The sequence below is a fragment of the Hydra vulgaris genome, chromosome 01, assembly GCF_038396675.1.
Source record: "Hydra vulgaris chromosome 01, alternate assembly HydraT2T_AEP".
NCBI classification, from domain to species: domain Eukaryota; kingdom Metazoa; phylum Cnidaria; class Hydrozoa; order Anthoathecata; family Hydridae; genus Hydra; species Hydra vulgaris.
Genome location: NC_088920.1, coordinates 33,371,995 through 33,385,000, shown reverse-complemented (window position 1 = coordinate 33,385,000; position 13,006 = coordinate 33,371,995). Strand labels below are relative to the sequence as shown.

At 27.5% G+C, this 13,006-nt stretch overlaps 1 long non-coding RNA gene across 1 annotated transcript in view; it reads left to right on the top strand.

The window, feature by feature from the left end:
- Window positions 1-11,585, top strand: part of LOC136075296 (uncharacterized) — a 36,128-nt gene extending 24,543 nt beyond the window's left edge. Inside the window, exon 4 of the long non-coding RNA XR_010635817.1 lies at window positions 11,085-11,585. This is a non-coding gene — a long non-coding RNA (uncharacterized LOC136075296). The remainder of the gene's footprint in view (window positions 1-11,084) is intronic.
- The last annotated feature ends 1,421 nt before the right edge of the window (window positions 11,586-13,006 follow it).

Sequence of the window (13,006 nt, the reverse complement as noted above, 5' to 3'; positions counted from 1 at the left end):
AGGCAAGATAATTTATGTTCTTCTGCACTGCAACCACTGTCATCAGGTTCTAACAACTACTCAAAAGATGCAAAGCAAGTTAGAGATGACTTTAAAGAATACTTCAATTCACCATAAGGTGAACTCAAATGGCAATTAGACTTAGTAAATCATAAAGAAATCGCTTTAAAAAACTGTTAACACGTCAATTCTTATTTTTTTTAAAAAGTTCTAAAGCGTTCTAGAATTTCTGTAAATTTCTATAATTTCCATAAAGTTTCTGGATTTAAATATATGTTAATACTCTTGATAAACATTTAGAAATTCATTTGAATGTTATTACATATAATTTATTTTATTTGTATCTGTAACACAGATAAAAATAAGGCATTAGCAAAATATATAAAAGTATTATAAAATATATAAAAGTAGATTTTAAAAAACATTTAGGTGAAAAGCAAATATAAAATACATAAGTAGATTTAAAAAAATAAATTTAAGGTAAAAAGTCTCCATAGTAAACCATGTAGTTTAAGGGTAGTTGCTATCAACTATTTGTCAAAACATTACGACACTTTATATTCTGATATTTTATTATGACAAAATTAGTAATGTTAACAACTGATATGATAAAAAGATTTTTAGAGTAAGTTATAATATAAAATAATATAATATATATATATATATATATATATATATATATATATATATATATATATATATATATATATATATATATATATATATATATATATATATATATATATATATATATATATATGTATAATATATATTTATACATTTATGTATATATTTATTATATATATATATATAATAATAATAATATAAACCTAATATAAACCTATATATATATAATAATATATACCTAAACACTTTATCGTAAGTGTGTATATATATACATACATGTATGTATATATATATATATATATATATATATATATATATATATATATATATATATATATATATATATATATATATATATATATGTATATTTATATAACTTATATTATAATTTACTCTAAATTTCTTCATGCTCGCCATACTTCATGTTGAAAAGAAGCGTTCTTATCTTTATCATGGCCCGTCTGTTTTCTTTTATTGGGAGTTCTTTCATAATTGGAATAAGGCTTCGACAAAATAGGGTTGTTTCATCTTCCTCGACATCTTCCATTGACTTTTTTATCATCTTGTCACACTCTACTAATGATTGTGACAATTGTGACAATGACTCATCATTTTGATTTTTGATCCGTGCTTATTTTGGAATGGATGGTCTTGTACAGCTTAATCTTTTTCGATTTTCAGTTATAATTAATTCACTGCTACAACTACTGACACTTGGACTTAATGGTAAAATACTGCACTGTGAGTAAAATGACGGTGAAGCAAAATCTGGAACAACATCTACATTAGAATCCGTTGGTTTGTTCGCACTTTTTTCATGTAAAAATGCCATTTGATCAAAAAACTTACATTTTGGTAAGTTTGAGGCTGCTGCTCCTGATCTAGTCATACGGTTACGTTTATCTAAACATTTTTTTAGTGTGTCTTTCAGATTTTTTAACTTTTTCTGAAGGAAGTCCTCTTTTTTACAAAATTTCAATGCAAGTTTTTTCCACGAATTTAATTTCACTAATCTATCTTTGTATGTGCGATGATTAACATCCCATAAGCTTGGAAGCTCACGAACAGCTTCTAGAAAATTATCTATATCGAATTCAACAGCCATACAATTATCGCTTTCATTCTCTTTATTTTCGTCTACTTCACCAACTACTTCTTCATTCGTGATTGCAACTTCATTTTGAGAAGCATTTAATAAAGTTTCCAATAAATCAACGTTAACATTTCTTTCTTTAAACCACTGAATAAACGTGTTACTATTGTCGGCCATTATAATTTTGTTGTGTTTGTTTTTTAAATGCCGAATGTGCCATTTTTGCTTATTTCAAAGGTTCTGATTGGCCCTTTCTTCAAGCGAAAAAATTTGCTACAAAAAAAGTAGAAGTCGATCCAACTATTTTGCGAAGAGAAATTTTTTGTCTAGCGATAAAAAAAAATCTTTGTGCGCATGCGCAGAATTATTCTTGGCGAAAATATTCGCTTCGCGCGAATTAATTCGCTCCGTGGAAAGCCGCCTTTAGAAGTTATATTGCGTCACTAGCGTCTTTTTAAGTACGGCATTGTAATTAAAGTTATTTTATTAACGCGTTAAAAATCATACAAACAGTTTGTTTTTTTCTCACTATATCAAAAGTTACAAATAAAATCTAAGTTCTTATTAAAAAAATCATTTTTAATATTTTTTTTCAAATATGAACTAAATTTTATTTTGAAAAAAATATTTTTTTCATGAAACGTAAAATATTTGTTTATTTTCTTATGATTTTATATTTAGTTTTTGGTTATTTTATTAACTGTTAATACATTTTTTCTTATTTAATTTGTGAACTCTTTTTAATAATGTTTTTAAACAATAAAGTTTTTTTTTTGTTATTTATCAGTTACCGATAACATGTTCGTGATCATAATTTATTTTCATAAATTAAATGAACGTCATTAAAACTTTACGTTAATGAATTAACAATAAACAAAATATCTTATTAATAAAATATTTACATCAAAATAAATCGTGCATTTTTTAAACTTATTATGACTAAAAATAATTTTTATATTTAAAAGAAATTTATATATTTAATTCCTTAAGATAAAACTTGAAACATTTTTTTTTTTTTTACTAATTTTTAATAACAAAAAAAAAATTATGAAACAAACTGTTTCTTTAACAAAAAAATCTATTATTTTACAATTGCGGTTAAATGCTTTTACTTACGACTTTATTTCTTCTGAATAAACGTCACGTTAACGGTAATTAAAAGATGATTTAAATATCTAAAAGATAAAAGTTTTTGCAAAATTGCTGAACGCGTAGGCAAATCGCCTTTTCGTAAGCAAAATGCGAGCTGCGTAGCGCTTCTTAACAAGGCCTGATATATATATATATATATATATATATATATATATATATATATATATATATATATATATATATATATATATATATATATATATATATATATATATATATATATATATACATATTTATATATATATATAAATATGTCATGTTTAGATTATGAGCCAAAAAGTGATTTACAAAATTATTTTATGATACTGTTAAATAAGAATATATTTAGTATAAACAGGTTAAATAAAACGTTGTTAAGTGCCTAATTAATTATTTTTAAGTCCTCTTACATCGAGCATCAAAAGCTTATTATAAAGTATCGTAAACTATAATTTCTTAACAACGAAATAAGTAGAGAGTAATCATTATAAATATGAAGCTCAATTTCATCTTCTCCTCTTCTTTGATTCACATTTCCTAACTAATTACAAACAATGTAAACATCATATTAAAAAAAACAAATACAAAGTAAAACATATAAAAATCCTTTAGCCGGTTGTTTATTTTAATATTATAAACAATTTTACAAACATTTTTGCATCCAAACGTTTCATTTAAATTACATAAATTAAAGGAAAAATTATATAATGGCAAAATTAGCTGCAAAATAATAAAGTTAATTTATATGAGGAAAAAACAGCACAACGACCAGAAATTTTCTTCTATATTTTTAGATTTTAATTATTGGTTTAGGAAAGTTCAATCTAGTTTTCAACTCTACTTCAGTAAAATTTACTATTGATTGTACATTCAATTTCAAAATTAAAAATATTATTAAAGTAGGATTTTGTCTTCATCATCGTAATTAAACTTGAACAGCAACCTTGTTGAGTTTTTCAAGTTTCCAAATTTCTAACTCTAGATATAAAAACTTCTGTGTAAAACTGCTGCTCGGTACCAAATCTAAAATGGAAAAAAAAAATTAATTAAACTACAGAATATAAAAAAAAAAATCGTATAAATAATTATAATATAATATTATATATATATATATATATATATATATATATATATATATATATATATATATATATATATATATATATATATATATATAAATAAGGGTTATTACAAATTTTAAATTTATTAGCCTGGGGTTGTAATCTACAAAACGCTATTACTTGTACAGCTTTTAATTAATGGGTTCATAAAAGATGTAGTGGCATTCAAGTTCTCTTAATATTTAGTTTCGATTAATATAGATCCAAATAGCGATTGAAATAAAAAGTGGAGAATAAAATCTTAAAATATCAATAAGTCAAACTATTTGTTAATTGTTCATTTTATGGATTTAATTAATCAAGGTCAATTTAAAATGGCATTTAAAAACAGACAGACAAGTAAAAGGCAGAGGAATAATACAGATTCTTTTGTTAAAAACAAGAATCAGGTTTAAGAAAAAACTTGTAAGTAAGACAGCCAAACATGTTTATAAGGTTATCTTTAACACCCTTTCTCTTTACAAAACTGTATGCGTTGGGGGTGTCTATAAACTGTACATAAATGTGTACTTTATAGACAACCTGACAGACTGACGGTTTTTATTGTGATTCTACAACTAGGAAGATTAAGAACCTAAAATCAAGGAAAAAAAAGAAGATTAATTAATAATTTTAGGAAAATCAAAATTACTTTAGGCCGAGCGATTAATATAAGCAATGCAAACATCATAAAAGAAAAAAAAACAGAAAATAGTTATGTAGAACATAGATGAATTACAAACATTTTCAATGTATTTTTTGTCTAATTATCATAGTTGTATTTGCAGCCTAGAATCTATGAACAACACATCACTTTAATGAAATTAGGAAATACATTATATAACATCAGTATTAAATGTTTAGAATATCAAACCTCCATGTACTTTGTTAAAAAAATATCATGTTAGATAGCTGCATTTGTTGCTTAGAATCATAGAATATCACATCCCAGTTAATAAAATGAAAAAATATATGGCATGCTACCAGTATTATATGCTTAGAATATAACATCCCTTATGTAATTTATTTAAAAACAACATACTAGATAGTGCTTAGAATGTTAGAATATCACTTCCCCTTAATAAAATTAAGAAACATACTATTATATTTTTAGAATATCACATCGCCCATGTATTTTGTTAAAAAATAACATACTAGATAGTGCTTAGAATGTTAGAATATCACCTCTCCTTAATAAAATTAAGAAATATATGGCATGCTACCAGTATTATATGCTTAGAATATAACATCCCTTATGTAATTTGTTTAAAAACAACATACTATAGGGATGCGTGAATTTCAATTTTACGTTAGCCGAAATATGCTTAAAAAAGTGTTTCCAAATTTTTCATGAAGCGTCAAAGTCATCCTTTGCCTTAACAATATTACTAAACTTGTTGATGGTTTAAGAATAGATATAGTTGTTTTTTATAATCTCCATATTTCAATTAATAATTTCAGTATAAAATACATTTAAGTATTTACAAATAAATGACATTTACGACAAGCTGAAAAAGTTGATCAAAAAGGAAAACAAAGTTATCATCGAAGTAAAAGTTAGTTCTCGACAATTTTTTAAACTTCAACAAGAAAAAGTATTTTTCTTTTAATACTGAAAATTTAAGGAAATTTTATAGATTGGAATATATGCTAAAATCGCTGGCAATTTTGGTAGTAGATTCACTTTTTCTGAAAAAAAGTAGTAGTAATTATGCCGTGAAATGTTTTGATTCTGATGTCACGTGACAATTAAACTAGTTTTTAATTGGACTTTTTTAAATCTATATTGGTTTAGCAAAATAAATATTATTTATAATTAATATATTTTATAGCATTGCAGTTCATATGAATTCAGAAAAAAGTTTTCCTGTTACGTTTTTTAAAACTGGGCTTGCAAAGCAGTATTTAATAGACAATTTTACATTTGCCCCAGATAATAATGAAAACAAATGCTACAATGGATATGTTTTGTTATTGTATATGCAACAATCCAAGTCGACTTTAAAAACTGCCAAAAGCATTTATAAAAATTTTGCTTTTTATCCAACTCATAGCCAGATATATAATTTGATCAAGAAATACAAAAAAGTGTACAACCTTAAGTCATCTAACAAAAGAAAACTTGAAGAGTTATGCAAAATCGTTTTTAAAAGTAATGAGCCATCAACAGTGGCAAAAAGTAGTTTTTGTGAATTATCTAATTTACTTTTAGCACCTATTCAGGCAAAACTGCATGAACCTTCTACTTCTTTTGTGTATCAAAAACCAATTAAAGAACTGGATTGTAACATTACTTCTAGAAATCAATTGTTAAAAAAGAGATTATTTTTTATATATAAATATAATGCAAAAATGAAATCCGATCATAAAGATAAACTAACTAACCTAAAAGCAAGAATTAAAGCAGATCCTTATGTAATTAAAAGATTAAATCAAACTATTAAAAGGAAAAACTTAACTATTTCAATTTTAAGGCAAAAATTAGCCGAAGTTTCAGCAAAAAGTTTGATACTAAAAGAAAATAAATGTTTAAAAAAACATATAAAGATAATAAAGCTTAAAAAGAAAGAAAAACAAAATGACTGGAGTTATACCAATTTGATTAAAGATAACCGGATAAAGGGTCTAGAACATGAAAATATGAACTTGCTATACGAATTGGATAAGTTAAAGGATTCTGCTAATGAACATTTGCCATTCAAAAAAGATAAAAAAACATTTACATGGCAGCTACGATTAATGATTTATGATGCCATTGTTAACCAGGTACCAACAAAAAGTATTCCAATTTTGTTTCCAAAAATTTTTAAACATTTAGGCATTGCACATATAGAAAATTTCCCACATCGTAGCACAGTTGAAGAGATGGTTCGTGAATTAGGTATAATCAGTGACCTTCATGCTGCTGAAGTTGCGATTTCTACAGCCAATCTTACCCTTGGGTTTGATGCAACAACCCAAGAAGGAGTACATATAAACTCTATTCATTTTACAACCAAAACACAGTGTCATGTTATAGCAATAGATCAGTTGTCAGGTGGTACTGCTCACGATTATCAAACTCATGTTGTATCTTCAATAGATCAACTTGCCTTTTTGTATTCTGATTTCCATAATTGTGACTATCAAAAGAGCCGCTCAAAAATTATTCAAAACATTACAAACTCTATGACTGACCGTGTTGCCACTAATCATGCAACTGTTCAGCTAATAAATTCTTTATGGGGAAAAGTTTTAAATGAACTTAATTGTCACTTACACCCTCTTGAAACAATATCCAGCTCTTGCAGGTCTGCATTAAAAATGATTGAAACACATAATGGAGTGCTGTTTGGGAAAGATTGTATCGCTGGTAATATAGTTTTACAATTGAATAAGATGCGATACAAAGATGGTAAAGGAGATCCTAAAGGTTTTAAAATCTTTTTAGATGAGATGAAACTTCCCAAAGGACTCATTCCCCGTTACAGAGGGAACAGATTGCATATTTTGTTTCATATATGTGGTATATTAATCCAGCACTACAACTTATTTATTAAATTTTTAAGTACCAGTACAGTTTCATGTGGAGGGCTACAAAGTAGTTTAAGAATAGACTTTATTAATGAAACAGCTAAAAAAGAAATGTGCGTCTTAGGGCTATTGGGAAAGACTTTAACAGGACCATGGATGACATTATTTTATCAGTCAGCTACAGGAAGTTCAAGTCATATTGAAGGGATAAAATTGGTTGAAAATGTTTTAAAAAATCTTTATCATGTAAAAGACAATCCTATATTGTTATTTAGCACAAAAGATTTGTTCGGAAATATAATTGAAAATGATAAGATCTTTGAAGAAATTGCTTTGGTGTGCCCAAAAGACAAAGAAGTTGAACAAATGATTGTATCCTGTTTATCAACTATTATTGCTGTTTTAGAAAGACAGTATAAAAGATATTTTAATTTGGAGGTATCAGAACAACTTATAAAAGAGACGCAGACAGCCAGGCTTCATAATATTGATGCAGAAGAAGTCATGGGTATGTTCAGTGCTGCTAAACATCGTGCTCCTAACTCTACTTTATGTTTTTTGTCATCAAAATTAAGAGCAATAAAAAATAATGTAAGTGATTACATTGACCAAGTAGATAAAGATGAGAAAATGAAAGTTGTCTACTGGGCAATAAATAAAGCTAGAAAAAAGAGAGAGTTAAATAAAAAAAATATTTATGAAATAAAGCTTGAAATGATTGGTCGTAACATGTTGAAGAAGCAAAAAAAAGAGGATAAAAGTAGAAAAACATTGGCTCTTCAAATTCAAAACCTTAGTTTGTCAGATATTTTAACAAAATTTCAAGAACTAGAGTCTAAGCAATTATCAGACCTTTCCGATATGCTATCAGATACAGTAGTTGGAGACCTTATGATATCCTGAAAACTAAGCGTTGGTTAATATTTAAAAAAGGCTATTTTCATAGCCACATATCTTTTAAAAACATTATGCGGCTTTGAAGTTTTTGTAGTTTTAACTTTTATGAAATAAATGAATATAACTATTAGTTTGTGTTGACCCCTTTTTTTTTCATTTACTGCATTTCTTTTACTACATATTTTGTTTTACCTAAAAACATAAACTTTTGAAAACTATTTACTTACACCACCAACCTTAACTACCTACCACACACCAACCCTCCTACCACCTATATACACCCTTGAATATACCCATTAATCTTTGCTACCCAGAGACAATTGATTTTTTCTTTAACTTTCTATTGATCACTTATTTATCAACAAATAAATTTTGAATCTCATTGACTTATGCTGTTAATTACAAAAAACTCATCCACTTTTGGGTGGGTGTCAGAGGCACTACCCCCCCCCCCCCCCGCGCCCCCGATCATTTGTATTTACTGCAACTACTAACAAAATGTTTCTTATTTTTTGCAGCTTTCAATTGATACCAAATTTATGTAAATTGGATCATTTTTACGGAAGTTATGATTAATTTAAGTTGATAATTACAAATTGCGGTCACAACATTATTCAACTTTCCCTATAAAAATTTTTGTGCCTAAAAAACTCATAACTTTCTTAAATGACATCAAAAAATAAAAAATTTGGTATCATTTTTTTAGTTATTAAAAACTACTTCTAATGATATCTTTGATTTTAATACCACAGAATTTTGATTTTTTTTTTACCACATACCTACATACTAGATAGTGCTTAGAATGTTAAAAAACAATAAACCAAATAGTGCTTAGAATGTAACATCCCCTCATATAGATATATAAAATATTGCATAACATCTGGTTGAAAATATGTAAAATATTACTAGAAAATCATCAATTTTAGAATTAAAAATTAAATTATAGTACCATGTCTTGCGGACTTCGTATATACCAACATATTAATAATGAATTTCATTTATGTATTTGTTGCGTTATTATTATAAACTATGAACGTTCTTGTATTATTCGGACGCACTCGGTACCCTACTAAGTTCTATTACTTAAAAACGCATCCTCGTTTTCATTATTCCTACTGGTGCGGTGATATTCTATTACAGACCACCGATATACTCATCTTGTAAGTTTGTCATTATATGTAAAATTTCATCTTTCCACTTTTCGAAACGTGTTTGTAAACAACTTAAACGCTCGCGAGCGATAGATTCACGAATCTATAGCAGATAATATCTTAATAATGGATACATTCTTCGTTTTCTCGACGATTAGTTCATATATTATAACTTACATTTTCACCCACTTGCAAAAAGCAAGAAAATTCGTTCCACCATGGAGAAAGATGTTTCACTAATTTATATGCGACTCTCTTTAACTTAATATTATTTTTAACTGCTGCCTTTATCAATTTATAAAATACCAACTTTTTTATTAAATAATTCATGCTACATTTTATCTTTTTATTCACCAGCTACAAGGAACAGCATTAAAATAAACATATTTTAAAATATAAAGCGTAACGCATAAAATAATGAAATATTTGTACGATGAAATAAACAAAACGACAAAATAAGAGGAATTATTTGACTTGAAAAGAATTGTAGATTTCAAAATAAACAAAAATATTATAAGATGAAATAATATAAGACGAAATAAACTAATACGACCAAATAATAGAAATTATTTGACTCGTAACAAATACAAAAACTTTATTTTATTTTTATTTATAACAATCATATATAAAAAATTAAAGTAATATTTAATTCATTGTATTCAAAAGCTTGTCTTAAATATCCGTTGTTTAGAAACGACACCACTGACAGTTTGTTATAAGTTCTGTGTTAAAGACATGTTCATAACTTTTCTTATATGCTTCAAACAACTTTTCAAAAAATTCATACGTGTATATTCATAGTCAGGATAGACATTTAATATTTGGGTCAAATGCATAGGCGTAGAAAGATTTTTTTGGTGTTCGAGATAACTTCTAGACATGGAGCAAACTCCAAACATTTATATGTTTATACTTATGTCAAATAATGAGGGTTTGCAAAAAATTGCGATGATTGGAGGCTGGGAACAAAAAAGCCCCAAAGTTTTCGCCCCCCTGCCCTAAACGTGAGAGCAACATCTCAAACACACAAAAAATTTTTCTACGCCTCTGGTCAAATGCAAATATACCAAATAGCATAAAATGTCAAGTTCATTTTTCGAAAAATGCGATACTGCTACATTCTTGTTTTTTTTTTTTTTTTCAATTTTTTTTATAAATATATACATTTTTTAATCAGAAAAATGTTTTTTAAATAAGTAAGAAAAAAATACCCTTGGAGCCATCCACAAAGGACATCATGTTTATAGGGGTAAGGGGTCAAGATAAAAAAGACAAGGGCGAGGGGGGTCATCGGAAAAGGACGTCATGTGATAAAATTTTTTTATTTTACTTTTAATAACATGGAAATCTATGTAAACATGTGGTTTTATGAAGTCAACGTAAGAGAACAAAATACTTTTATTTATCGTAATGAAATAAACAAGTTCGTGTTAATATATGTTTAAATTTTATTTTTGTATATATATATATATATTTGTATATATATATATATATATATATATATATATATATATATATATATATATATATATATATATATATATATATATATATATATATATATATTGATAGATTTCAATTAATTATATACGTGTACGTAACGGAATTGGTTGCCCTACTGATAAAGTAGAATAATCTGAGCTATTGCGTGTCATGATTCAACTTGCTGAACATGGATCTTCCCACGATAAGAAGCAATCCAAAGTGTATCGGGTGAGAGAACAACTTTAGGTAATAAAAAATTTAATTGGACTATAACATGCCTAAGTATAACTTTTTAGCCTCTAAACTTATTCACTTATAATTTTTCAATTATTTTATAAAGAGCCTCAAATCGTTGGATGAGCTTGGTGCTGAGCTCGAAAAAAGATTCTATCATTTTTGCAGAAGTACTTTATATACTTGGAGAAAAACGGAGAAAATTGTTTGAAGGAAAGAGACTTTGTTAGCAGTGGTGATTCCCAATTGGAATCACCACTGCTAACAAATAAGCTTCTACACTCATACATATCGATTTTCTCTTCCTGATCATATTTGGATCATCGTCGCAAAGGACAAGCTCATCCAACCTCTCTGTGCATATATAATATATATATATATATATATATATATATATTATATATATATATATATATATATATATTTATATTTATATATATTTATATATATAGAAAGACTTATGGAACTAATGAACTAATTATCTGCATTGCGACTTATATTCAAGGTAGGCCAGTGGATCTTCTCTTGGACAAACAGAGTTTTGACTTTGCTGGAAAGATCTGTGCTTCGATCTTTTCAGGTCTGATGATTGATCCAGCGGTGGTTTAGTACCTCAATCTAGGCGGTAAGACGGAGTTCGATGCTCGTCATGACTTATTGAAGATCTAGAATGGTTAGCCTCTCATGTGCGCACCAGCTAATTTCACGCAAATTGTGAAATGTGAGAATCCCGGATGTTGTTCTTTGAAAAGGAGTTTTTATTTCCATTTTATTTTTGGTCGATTTCTGCCTCCTCCTATTCCAATCCATTAGTCAGATAATGGCTTGAAAACTATAGCCGTTTCAGACATCACCAAGTTTAATCAATGTGCAATCAAGTTTATCTTGGAGAATCTGTAAGAGTTTTAACTTGTACTTTGCCTCCCAAGCCATGTTAAAAAAACGCGTCAGCATTACTCCTTCCATTTTTATTAATCAAATGGCTAACTGCGTTAAAATAAGAAATACTCTTTTGCGAGTTAGACCAGTTCGCGTTGCCGCCAAATGCAAAAGAGAGTTAATGGCCGTAATTGCGGTAGAAGAGATCGCCGCATTTGCTGAATGGCTGGATGAGGGCGAAATTAAAACAGAGGGCCTAATATTCCAAATGATGCGACTGTTTCTGTCAAATCAGACTGCCCTATTCCAATCATATCAATTAACCATTATCAAAAAATCCTTGGAGTGACGAATAGTGAAGCAAGTTCCCATGACACACTTTGATTAAATTTAATATATAGAATATCAGTAACAAAACATAGTTTTTTTTGTTAGGGAGGCCTACAAGAACAAACAATTGAAACAGACGTGATAATACCCAATAAGCTACTGAATGGTATGCAAACACAGAAAAATGTAATTCATGTGAAAAATTTCAACAAAAGTGCTTAAGTTAAGAACAAATTTTGTTTAAAAAATAAAGAGAGAGGGGGTCCAAAATTTATGACACCCATTTTAAGAGGTATAGGAAAAAAATACAATCGGTGACAACGGAGGGGTAGGGGGGGAAAGGGTTTAAAAAGTTGTCTAAAAACAGTGACGTTCTTTAAGGACAGCCCCTTTCAATCTTTCTTCATCTGGTAAAGTTAACTTTTTTCTTGCTACATTTAAAGCATAGTTAGTTTACATTTAAAGCATACTATAATTAATGACACATTCAAAAGCATTGTTATTTAAAGTTTTAAACATTTTTTCTTCTGTCTCTTTCAATCGCTCGCGTGACTTTTTATACTTTT